The following is a 12,551-nucleotide window of genomic DNA, read 5'->3' on the forward strand; positions in this document are numbered from 1 at the left end:
GTTACAGCAATGCAATTTGAAATGTGTGTTGAATTGAGTTGAAAAATTATTTGATAGGGATGTATGTGCATACATGCATGAGTGTTTTGTACAGGTCTTGAGGATTTATGAATAGGAAATTAAACCTGATTATTATCAATTATTATCTAGCTCTGTATTTTCAAACTTTAGGTAGAATTATAATCACCTGGGGGGGGTGCTTGTTGAAACACAGATTGCTGGACTCAATTCATCCCTCACCTCACCTCCTCCTTCCCAGGTTCTGATAGATTAGGTTTGGGATAGAGTCTGGAGAGTTTTCACTTTTATGAAGTTCTCAAGTGATGCTGATGGAGTTGGTCTGGGGACCGCACTTTGAAAACCATTTATCTAAACTAGATAATCATTAAGTTCAGAAACTTAATTTGATCTATATCTACTAAAACTTCCAGCAAAAATTATTGCTGTATTAAAATTTTTTAGACAATTAACAGTAGTAATATATGAATATGTGCTTGTTGGAGAATTTTGAATAGCATAGAAGTCAATGAAGCAGAAAGTAACAGTACACTGTTTAATGTTTGTTCTTTCAGACATTTTTATGCAGGTATATATGTATAACCTTTTTTTTTTTTAAATTTAGTACCAGTAGAGTCATACTGTAAATGTTATATGGCATATTTTTTTCATTTAATGTCTCTTGGATACTGTTTGGATTTAGGACTCTTCTTTTCCCCTCCAAACTGATTCAGAACCAATTAAAAATTAAGCACGGGAATCAGGAGTAACAATTTTGTTGGAAAATATAGCTTAGATGTGCGGCAAGACTCCAAGGACTTGACAGTGTTTCACCCCATTCAGAGAGTCTAGTATCCAGTCACTGTCACAAGGACAGCACAGCCCTTGTGCTTAGGTCCTTCTTCTTGGATCACCACTGAGATAAGACATTCCTTCTTTGGGGGAGAAGTGAGAGAAGGAGACAGAGACTATGACCAGGAGTGTTCAGAAGGCTAGGGCCGTCCTTTTACCTGATCTTTAGGTTTTTTAGGGACTTTCACCTGATCTTTACATGTGACTTAATATCTTTAGATCTTTAGGTCCTTTCACCTGATTTTTACATGTCAGTAAATGTAGATCAAATCAAGGACAGTCAAGAATATTTTCTTTATACTTTCTAAGCAATACATGCGTGTGGTTTAAAAACAAAAAGTCAAAAAGCTTTAAAATACAAGTGAAGGCTATCTGCCCTATCCTATAGTCCCCATACCTCACAGGATTAAGTTACTTCTTAAGACGTAACTCTTAAGATCCCAAATTATTATTATGCATTTCCCCCCAAATATTAGTATACATCTGAATGTGCCTTTTGTTTTTATGGGAGATCTTTTTATGGGAGCATGTTTATAAAGCATCAGCCTTACTCTTTAATGGCTGCATAATTTTCTTATTCATGGTTATATCATGATATGCTTCTGTAGTCTCCTTTTAATGTACCAGTAAGACTGAAATAAAATTTTCAGGACTAGTTTTAATAGTTAAGAAAAAAAAAACCACATTTCTCTTTCATTCTGTAACAAATAGTTTTAATTTTAAAACTGATTTTTGTATTTGTAAAGCCCTTAGGTGTTTTTCTCTTAGCTGCAGTAATAAAACCTCTTAACTTCTGAAACCCCTGCATTATGCAGTGAATTTGAACTTCTGATTTAAGTGAGTTTTGTTACCATAGTAATTTCACATCTGAATGTTTATTTTTTGAAATAAAGTTATTAAATTGAAATGTGGCAATTTAATAATTGTATGCTATAATTAAGGAAAATGAAAGAGGAAAGTATATTTGGCTTCGTGCCTCCTCTTGTGCTCTTGGGGACAGTGATGTGTCTGATGTTTGTTATATGAAATGCTAGTGTGGAGCCTGGTACCAAGTAATTGCCCATTGTCAGTTAGCCTTAGTAATTTCTTGAAGTCATCTATTTAATTAACATTTCCGTGTCTGGTTGTGATTATTCTTTACGTTACCACTGTACCTGACCAAATAAACACTTTAAAAGTAAAATCTATGATACTTGGAAATCCTCTGAGAAAGTTTAATTTTTACAGTGCTTCTTCATTTCTTGGCACAATCGTAGTCTGAGTAATATCTGCAATTGTATATGAAAGTGCTGAAGCTGGCTGCAAAAGAGGCTGTTTCTATCTAACACTTTTTTTTTATACTTCCACCCTTCTCTCACATGAGAGGGTTGGGGGGGGGGAAGAGGGAGGGAGGGAGGGAGGGGTTTCACACATGCAAGCAGATAGTTCCGTTACCTGTTCAAGAAAATGAACTAAATGTTAGGTATTAACAAAATATCTTAAAATGCAGTATGTTTGTCAACTTAATTGCTGTGTCTTTGTGACATGGTTCAGTGAAAAGTGAGGTGAAGTACCCATATATATAAAAGTACTGAGGCCAGAGGATTGTGGGAAGATGGCAGAGTAAGAATCTCCAGTAATCAGTCCCAACAACAAAACAATAATTGAATTGGCAGGAAATGTCTGAATCAACTATTTTGAAACTCCAAGTCTAGTGGAACATTATGCAGGGTCCAGGGAGGAGCAGGAGGAAGAGGTTGGTAAATTGCAATAAATACTGGTGAGTTTCGCTCTTCTGCACTGGCTCCTGTCACCCTTCCCCCAGCCTGAGATGCACAGCAGTTAGTACTGGTGCTCGAGCTCCTTGCATAGCATGTTAGTGCTAGAATGGGGCTTAAAGACTTCGTTCTCCAAACTTCAGGGATGTGCGGTCTTACTGCTGAACATGACTTTTGATCAACTACTTCAGATTGCTGAGGGTAGGCTCTGAGGGGGGCCATTGTTCCAGCCTCCCTTAGGCAAGGTGGTAGAAGGATCTTAAAGACAGTAACCTTCCTCACAACTGTGTAAAATAGTTGAAGGGCTGTATTAACTAGGCAAGTTGCTGAATCAAGAAAACAGTTTCAAAAACCATAGAAGAAACTCCTGGCTCACTTGGTCCTTCTGCCACCCCCTCCACATTGCAAGGTAGACCTAGCCTGTGCTATCATTGTGGTTCTCTGGTCCTGTTCCAGAGGGAGCATGGTGGCCCCTATTCACATACTAGGGTGCATTTATATCCGTAGCAGTTTATCATATGGAAGTCTAAGAGACTGAGCCAAGGAACTTGTTTTGTGCTCACTTTCCCAGCGTTTATCCTGACTACAGATAAGTAACTGGCAGACAACTGAAATAGTGAGAAATAATTAAGTTGAAGTGGCCTGGAACAAAGGACTACTTGCATTAACTCATTCAAGTGAGCACACAAAAAGAGGTGAAAGTCTATTCAAAGATATAGGCGACATTCCCTTGGACTTCTGTGAAATATAAACATGGAATTCCTAAGTCTCTAGCATATGCAAACCCAGTAAAAGAAGCAGGTTCTGCAGTTCCATGCAGGCTCATGTAAGACAGAGAAGACCTTGCACTTCACATTTACCCTGTGCTGATGATCTTGATAAGAGGGCCACATTCTGAAGGAGACCAATAGCAGAAGCTGAGCCAGTTCGAAAAAACAGCGAAAGGTGCTTTTTGCTTTGGCTTTCTTGTTTTGATTAGCTATTGGCATTCAACAAAATCTATGTTATATCACTAGTAGATGCAGACAGCTCAGAAACTAAAACCCAGAGTTAATACTTAGAAACAGAAAATGATGGCCCATCCAGAAGAACAAGATAAAAATCCAGAAACCATTAATGAAGCAGACCAGACTTTGGACTTTCCAGAAAGAGACTAAAAAATTGATCCTCATTATGCTCAAGCAATAAAAGAAAGCACAGAGAAAGAACTAAAGAATATGAGGAAAATAATGAATGAACAATATAGGAATCTGTTTGAGATTCTCAGTTGGAACCAAAGAAATACTGGAGTTGAACATGATAACTGAAATGAAAAATTCACAGTAGAATTTCTCAGCAGATTGGAGCTTGCAGAAGAGTGAATTAGTGATCTCAAGACAAGGCAATTAAAATGATTAGGCTGAGGAAAAGAAAAAAAGGAATAAAAAAGAACAAAGTCTGAGAGATCTGTGGGACACCATTAAGCATACCAATATAAGCATTATCGGGGTCCAAGGAGAGGAAAGAGAGAACAGGGCAGAAGGAATATTAAAGAACTAATGGCAGAAGACTTCCCAAATTGAATGAAAGACATCACATTCAAGAAGCCCTGAGAACCTCAAATAGGATAAACTTAAAGCATGCATAGACACATAGTAATCAAATTATCCAATGCCAAGGACAAAAAGAGAGTTCAGAAAGCTGCAAGAGAAAACCAAAAAGTTATGGACAAGGGAAACCCAATAAAATCAAATGCCAATTTCTCATCAGAAATCACAGAGCCAATAAATTAGTCGTACAAAATATTTAAAATGCTGAAAGAAACAATTGCCTACCAAGAAATGGGAAATTCACAAATATGTAGAAATTAAACAATGTACTCTTAAACAAATGGGCTAAAAAAGGAAGCAGAAGGGAAATGTAAGCAATATTTTGAGACAAAATGAAAGTACAATATACCAAAATTTATGGGGTACAGCAAAAGCAGTGCTGAGAGGGAAATTTGTAGCTCTAAATATTTATTTGAAAAAGAAAAGAGGATGTCAAAATTAGGCAACTAAACTCAAAACCGGAAGAATTAGAAAAAAGAGCAAGCAAAACCTAAAGTGAGCAGAAGGAAGGAAGGAAATAAAGATTAGAGCAGAGGTAAGTGAAATAGAGAATTGACAACAACAACAAAAAAGATTAAACAAAAACAAAAGTTTGTTCTTCCAAAGGATCAGTAAATCAACAAACATTTGCTAGACTGATGAAGAGAAAAAGAGAGAGGACACAAATAACTAAAATTAGAAATGAAAAAGAGAGATGTTGTTATCAACCCCACTGAAATTAAAGGGATTATAAGGATACAATGAACAACTGTATATCAATAAATTAGATAACCTACATGAAATGGACATATTCCTAGAAACACACGAACTACCTATACTGGGTCAAGAAGAAATAGAAGATCTCAACAGACCAATAGCTAGTAAAGAGATTGAATTAGTAATTAAAAAACCTCCCAATAAAGAGAGGCCCAGGACCAGATGGCTTCACAGAGGAATTTTACCAAACATTCTTAGAAGATCAACATCAGTCCTACTGAAATGCTTCCAAAATATTGACGAGGGAATACTCCGTACTTCATTCTAAGAGGTGAACATCACTCTCATACCAGAGCCAGATGATTACCACAGGAAAAGAAAATTACAGACCAATGTCTCTGATGAAAATAGAGGTATAAAAATCTTCAACAAAATACTGACAAACCAAATCCAACAGCACATTACAAGCATATATACCATGATTAATGGGATTTATCCCAGGTATGCATGGGTAGTTCGAAATAAGAAAATCAGTTAAGGTAGTACACCACATAAACACAGTGAAGGGGATAAAAAACACATAATCATTTCAATTGACACAGAAAAGGCATTTGATGAAATTCAGCACCTCTTGGTAAAAACACTTAGGAAACGAGGACTAGATGGAAACTTACCCAACATGATAAAGGAAATATACGAATAATCCACAGCTAACATCCTGATTAATGGTAAAAGATTGAAAGTTTCTCCCTGAAGATCAGACAAGAATGCCCACTGTCACCATGGTTATTCAACATTGTTTTGAAAGTTTTAGCCGAGAAATATGGCAAGAAAAAGAAAAGATGTCCAGTTTGGGAAGGAAGGAGTGAAACTTTCCCTATTTGTGGATGACATGGATCCTATATACAGAAAATTCTGAAAATCTGCAACAAAAGTTCCTGGAGCTAATAAATGAATTCTGCAAAGTGGCAGAGTATAAGATCAGTATGCAAAATCATTAATGTTTCTATACAGTAATAAGGAACAATCTGAAGAAAACATCAAGAAAAAACTTCCATTTACAATACCAGCTAAAAGAATAAAATATCTAGGAATCTAACCAAGGATCTAAAGGACTTGTACACAGAAAGCTAAAAAACATAGTTAAAAGAATTCAAAGACGATCTACATAAATGGAGAAGACATTTTGTGTTTATGGATTGGAACACAGTTGTTAAGATGCCAGTTCTACCCAAAGTGATTTACAGATTTAATGTGATTACAGTCAAAATTTCAACAGTGTTTGTTGCAGAAATGAAAAGCCAGTCAATGCCAATTAAATTCCCAAACACTTACTTTGCAGAAATAGAGAAATCAATAGCCAAATTTATTTGGAAGGGAGGGTGCCCCAAATAGCTGAAAATATCTCGAGAAAGAAAAATGAGAAGTGGAAGGTCTCATACTACCTTGCTTCAAAGCATATTACAATGCTAAAGTGGTCAAAACAGCATGGTACTGGCATAAGGATAGATATACTGACCAATGGAATCAAATTGAGTGTTCAGAAATAGACCCTCTCATCTATGGAAATTGATCTTTGATAAGGTGGTCAAGCCAACCCATCGGGGACAGAACAGCCTCTTCAATAAATGATGTCTGAAGAACTAGATATCCATATGCAAAAGAATGAAAAAGAATCCATATCTCACACGCTATACAAAAATTAACTCAAAATAGATCAAAAGCCTAGACATTAGAGCTAAGACCATAAAACTTTTAGAAGAAAATGTAGGGAAATATCTTTTAATTCTTGTAACCTGAGGTGATTTCCTAGACCTTACACGCAAAGCACTAGCATTGAAAAAGAGAGAAGTGGAATCTCTTCAAAATTAAACACTTTTCTGCATCAAAGAACTTTGCCAGGAAAATAAAAAGGCTGCCTACGCAGTGGGAGACAATATTTGGAAGACACATATCAGATAAAGGTTTAGTATTTAGAATATAGAAAGAGATTATTCAGCTCAACAACAGAAAGACAGACAACCCAGTTAAAAAAATGGGCAAAAGACATGACCACTTCTCAGGAGAGGAAATACAAATGGCTAAAAGGTACATGAAAAGATGTTCAATTTCACTGTCTATTAGGGAAATGCAAATCAAAACCACAATGAGATATCATCTGACACCTATGAGTATGGCCATTATCACAAAAAACAGAAAGCAACAAGTGCTGGAGATGATGTAGAGAAAGAGGCACACTTATCCATTGTTGGTGGAAATGTAAAATGGTACAACCATTCTGGAAGGCACTTTGGCGGTTCCTGAGAAGCTAAGAATAGAATTGCCATGTGATCTAGCAGTCCCAATACTAGGTGTATATTCAGAGGAACTATAGGCAAGGACATAAACAGGCATATGCACACTGATATTTATAGCAGCATTATTTACAATTGCCAAGAGTTGGAAACAGCCAAATGTCCATCAGTGGATGAGTGACTAAACATGCTGTGGTATATATATGCTATGGAATATTACACAGCTGTAAGACAGAATAAAGTCACAAAGCCTGTAACAACATGGAAGAGCCTTGAGGACATTATGCTGAGTGAAATTAACTAGAAACAAAAGGACAAATATTGTATAGTCTCACTAATATGAATTAATATTGATGAATCAACTTTGAGAGTTGAAGTTAAGATCACAGGTTACCAGAAGATAGAAATAGGATAGAGATTGGCACTTGGTGCTGAAGGAATACAGATTGTGCAATAGGACTGACTGTAAAAATTCAGAAATGGATAGCACAATACTGTTTGATGGTAGCACAATAGTACAGATATGCTGAATTGAAGCTGAATGTGAGTATCATTAAGGGAGAAGGGCTGGGGGCATGTATGAAACCAGAAGGAAAGATGGAGAATAAAGACTGAGGATAAAAGACTGAGATGGTATAACTTAGGAGTGCCTAGGGTGGACAATGATGGTGATTAAATGTACAAATAAAACGTTTTTGCATGAGGGAGAACAAGTGAATGTCAGCATTGCAAGTATTAAAATAGGATGATATACAGGAAAAAGTACAATCAATGCAAGCTAGCGTCTGTGGTCAACAGTAACATTGTAATGTGCTTCCACTGAAGGTAGCAATGGCATTATACCAAAACTAAATGTCATAAGGTGGGGGATTGGGTGGGCCTTTTTGACAGGCAAGTAGGGTGGGGGATAGGTAGAGGAGAGAGGTGAGAGAGGGTAGAGTTTTGGTAGCTGGGGCATTTCAGGCAGTCAAGAGGTTGTCTTGAAGGTTGTCTTGTGCAATAAATAGATATTTCTTTCTAGTTTTTGATGTGTTAGAATGGCTGGAGGGAAGTGCCTGGGGTTGTTGGGTTGGGTTCCGGTGGCCTTGATTCTTGGGGATGCTTGAGGGTGTAGATTTTGTAATGTGACCGTGTGATTGTGGAGGCCTTATGTCTCATGTTCCTTTTGTCCAGAGTATGGACAGATGAGTAGAAGAATATAGATAAGAAATGGATGGATAATGGGGAGGGGATGTGGATTAGGAGTGGAATGGATTGGGTGGATTGAAGTACTTCTGGTCAGTGGGGGTGGGGTGGAGGGTGGGATGTATGAGTTTTTTCTTTTTTTTTTTTTCTGTAATGATACAGGTGTTCTGCAAGTGATCGTAGTGATGGATACAAGACTGTGGGCTGTTGATTGTGCATATCATGTGTGGACTGTGTGTGTGGACAGATTTGTCAATAAACATATTAAGAAAAATTTATATGGAAAGGTAAGAGTTCCCAGATAGCCAGAGTCATCTTGGAAAAGAAAAACAAAATTGGAGGACTCACACTCCTCTATCTTAAAAGTTATTGTAAAACCATAGTAATCAAAACATTATGGTGTTGGCGCAAGGACAAACAGATGGGCCAGCTTGGAATCAAATTAGAGTTTAGAAATCTTTCCTCACCTTTGTGGCCAGTTGATTTTCAAAAAGGGTACCAAGTCCACTCATTGGGAAAGAATAGTCTCATGGATGTCTCTATGCAAAGGAATGTAAGTGTACCTCTGCCTCACACCATATACAAAAATCAACTCAAAATGGATTAAAAAACCTAAGTATACAGGCAGAATTATTAAAGTTCTAGAAGAAAACATAGTGAAGCATCTTTAGGACCTGTGTTAAGCAATGGTTTCTTAGAGTTTACACCCAAAACACAGGCTACAAAAGAAAAAAAATAGATAAATGGGAATGCAAGATATGCAGCTGCTATGAAAGATAGTTTGATGGTTCCTTGGAAATTCTTAAGTATAGAATTAACGTATGACCTGGCAGTCCCACCTCTAGGTATATACCCAAAAGAAATGAGTGCAGGAACTTGGACAGATATTTGTATACTGATGTTGCTAGCAGCATTTGTCTCAGTTACCAAAGATGGCAGCAATCCAAGTGTATATCAACTAATGAATGGTTCAATAAAATAATGTATAATGTATAATTTGTCCATAAAAAGGGATGAAGTTCTGATACATGTGACAACATCTGTGAACCTTGATGATGTTGTGTTGCTTGAAATAAGCCAGACAGAACAGATCAACTACTATATGATGTCAGTGGCATGAAAGAATTAGAATGAGCAAATTAATGGCATCAGAATCTAGAGGCCAGGGTGGGGATTGGAAATGGGGAGTTAAGGCTTAAATTGTACAAAGTTTCTAGTTGGGGTGATGAAAACTTTTGGTAATGCATGGTGATTATGGTAGCACAACATTGTGAATATAATTAATAGCCCTGAATTTTATATTTGAGTGTGATTAAAAGGGATATTTAAGTTGTATATTTATTAATAGAATGAAAAATTTAAAGAAACAACAGGACTGTACAACACTAACAGTGCATCCTAATATAATCCATGGGCTAATAGTTACTAATACTAAAAATGTTCTTTCATCAGTTGTGACAAATGCATTTCACTGTCCAAATCAAGGCATCATTAAGGTGTTGCTTTCTTCCCAAACTGGCTTCAGGTAATCCTTGGTTCCTCTGTCATCTGGCAAGGCGTACAACGTGGTGTCTTCTGGGCTGTCCTTCCCCTTTTCATTGATATCAGCTTCTTGCTTCTGTGGCTTTTCACTCTCTCTGTCTGAATTTCATTCTCTTATTAAAAAATTCCAGTATTAGGATTAAGACCCATTCTGATTGAAGTGGGCCACACCTTAACTAAAGTAACCTCATCATAAGGTCCTACTTAACAGCCACAGGTATGGGTTAGATTTAAAAACATGTTTTCTGGGGTATGTTCATCTTCAAAACACCACAGACTGTTTTTACTTGAAATCTCAAAACAGAAAGATTAAAAGAAGAAGAAAAAAAGGCAGTAGAGTACTTACTTAGATGCCAATTTATTAAGAATAAAATAGTTACATTGTTGCCAAAACAGCAAGCTGCGTAAATATTAAAGGGCCTTTGGTCTGATCTAGGTTAACTTAAGTTGCTTTTTAAAATTGATTTTCTGGGACAAATACTGGGATAGACTTGCTAAAAAATGTTGGCAGTATTTCTAATTGCTTAATATTGGAAGAAATGCTGTATTTACTGACGCTGATTTATTTGGAAATACAGTCAGCAAATAGAATATTTAATTTGCTTTTTTCTAAACACTTATCATAGCCAAAGAGTAAATGAGCATGAAAAATGAGCCCTTGGGTTAAAAACTATACAAAAAGAATTTTTATTAACTTTTTAAGGATCATATAAACACCAGAGTACTAAGAAAGATCTTCTTATGGTGCAAGTCTTGACTTTAGATTCAGTATCCATCTAATGTAGAATATTTAGACTGAACTTGAGAATAGCTGCCAAGATAATAGTAAAAAGAGTGATTTATAATTGAGGATTACTTCTTATCTTCCATTCCTTCTCTATTAAAAGGCTTTTCCTCTCTCATATGTACCTGTATTATATTTCTGATGAGATTTAAGATGGATCCCTGAAATATATTTTATCACTGCTTTTTTTTTTGATGGTTGACAAAGAATGAAAACCTACAACTCTGATCATTTCAGATGAATTTCTATATTAAAGTTCATTAGGAAGTCATTTTTATTTTATTTTTTTTAATAATTTTTTATTAATTAAAAAATTACAAGAAAAGCAAACATCCTTATATATGCTCATATTACTCTACATATATAATCAGTAATTCACAATATCACATAGTTGCATATTCATCATCACGATCATTTCTTAGAACATTTGTATCAATTCAGAAAAAGAAATAAAAAGACAACAGAAAAATAAAATAAAAACAGAAAAAGAAAAAAAGAATTTTACATACCATGCCCCTTACCTCCCCCTTTCATTGATCACTAGCATTTCAAACTGAATTTATTTTAACATTTGTTCCCCCTATTATTTATTTTTATTCCATATGTTCTACTCGTCTGTTGACCAGGTAGATAAAAGGAGCATCAGGCATGAGGTTTTCACAATCACACAGTCACATTGTGAAAGCTATATCATTATACAATCATCATCAAGAAACATGCCTACTGGAACACAGCTCTACATTTTCAGGCAGTTCCCTCCAGCCTCTCCATTACATCTTGGATAACAAGGTGATATCTGCTTAATGCGTAAGAATAACCTCCAGGATAACCTCTTGAATCTGTTGGGAATCTCTCAGCCATTGACACTTTGTCTCATTTCACTCTTCCCCCTTTTGGTTGAGAAGGTTTTCTCAATCCCTTGATGCTGGGTCTCAGCTCATTCAGGAGTTTTTTTCAATCCCTTGATGCTGAGTCTCAGCTCATTCTGGGATTTCTGTTTCACGTTGCCAGGAAGGTTCACACCCCTGGGAATCATGTCCCACATAGACAGGGGGAGAGCGGTGAGTTTGCTTGTTGTATTGGCTGGAGAGAGAGGCCACATCTGAGCAACAAAAGAGGTGCTTTTGGGGGTGACTCTTAGGCCTAAATTTTGAGTAGACTTGGCCTGTCCTTTGTGGGGTTAAGTTTCATGTCAACAAACCCCGAGACTAGGGGCTAAGCCTATAGCTTTGGTTGTCCACACTGCTTGTGAGAATATCAAGAATTCAACTTGGGGAGGTTAACTTTTCCCCCGTTCTCACCATTCCCTGAAGGGGACTTTGCAAATACTTTTCCACTCACTGATCAAATCACTCTGGGATTCATCGGGACATCACTCTGGGCAAACCAATAAAATCTAATGTCCTACCCAAGGTTCCATGTACTTATGTTGTTCAACCAACTATCTACATAAGTTATATTAGGAGACACACTAGTCAAAATATAAATTTTGTACCAAATAGACATTTTTTTGCTTTAGTTTCACACATAGGATGAAATTTTAAAATATTAATTACCATCTCTTTTCAGCACCCTGCAGTAATGACAGTCCTTTGTTCTTCCTCATGCAAAAACATTTTAAAATTTGTACATTTAGTCATTATCATAATACACTCGAGGCATTCCTAGATTATACCATCTCAATCTTTATCATCTATTTTTCGTTATGATTTCATTTATGCCCCCAGCCCTCCTCCCTCTATCATTCTCACATTCAGCTTCATTCAGTGTTTTAACATAATTGTGTTACAGTTAGGTAGTGTTGTGCTGTCCATTTCTGAATTTTTATATTCAGTTCTGTTACACAATCTGTATC

General features: G+C 36.4%; 1 protein-coding gene across 17 annotated transcripts in view; it reads left to right on the forward strand.

Annotated features, from left to right (window-relative positions):
* The window catches only part of DCUN1D4 (defective in cullin neddylation 1 domain containing 4), a 144,116-nt gene that overhangs the window by 49,954 nt on the left and 81,611 nt on the right, over positions 1-12,551 (forward strand). The window lies entirely within an intron of this gene.

Source organism: Tamandua tetradactyla, chromosome 19 (assembly GCF_023851605.1).
Source record: "Tamandua tetradactyla isolate mTamTet1 chromosome 19, mTamTet1.pri, whole genome shotgun sequence".
In the NCBI taxonomy this organism is placed as follows: domain Eukaryota; kingdom Metazoa; phylum Chordata; class Mammalia; order Pilosa; family Myrmecophagidae; genus Tamandua; species Tamandua tetradactyla.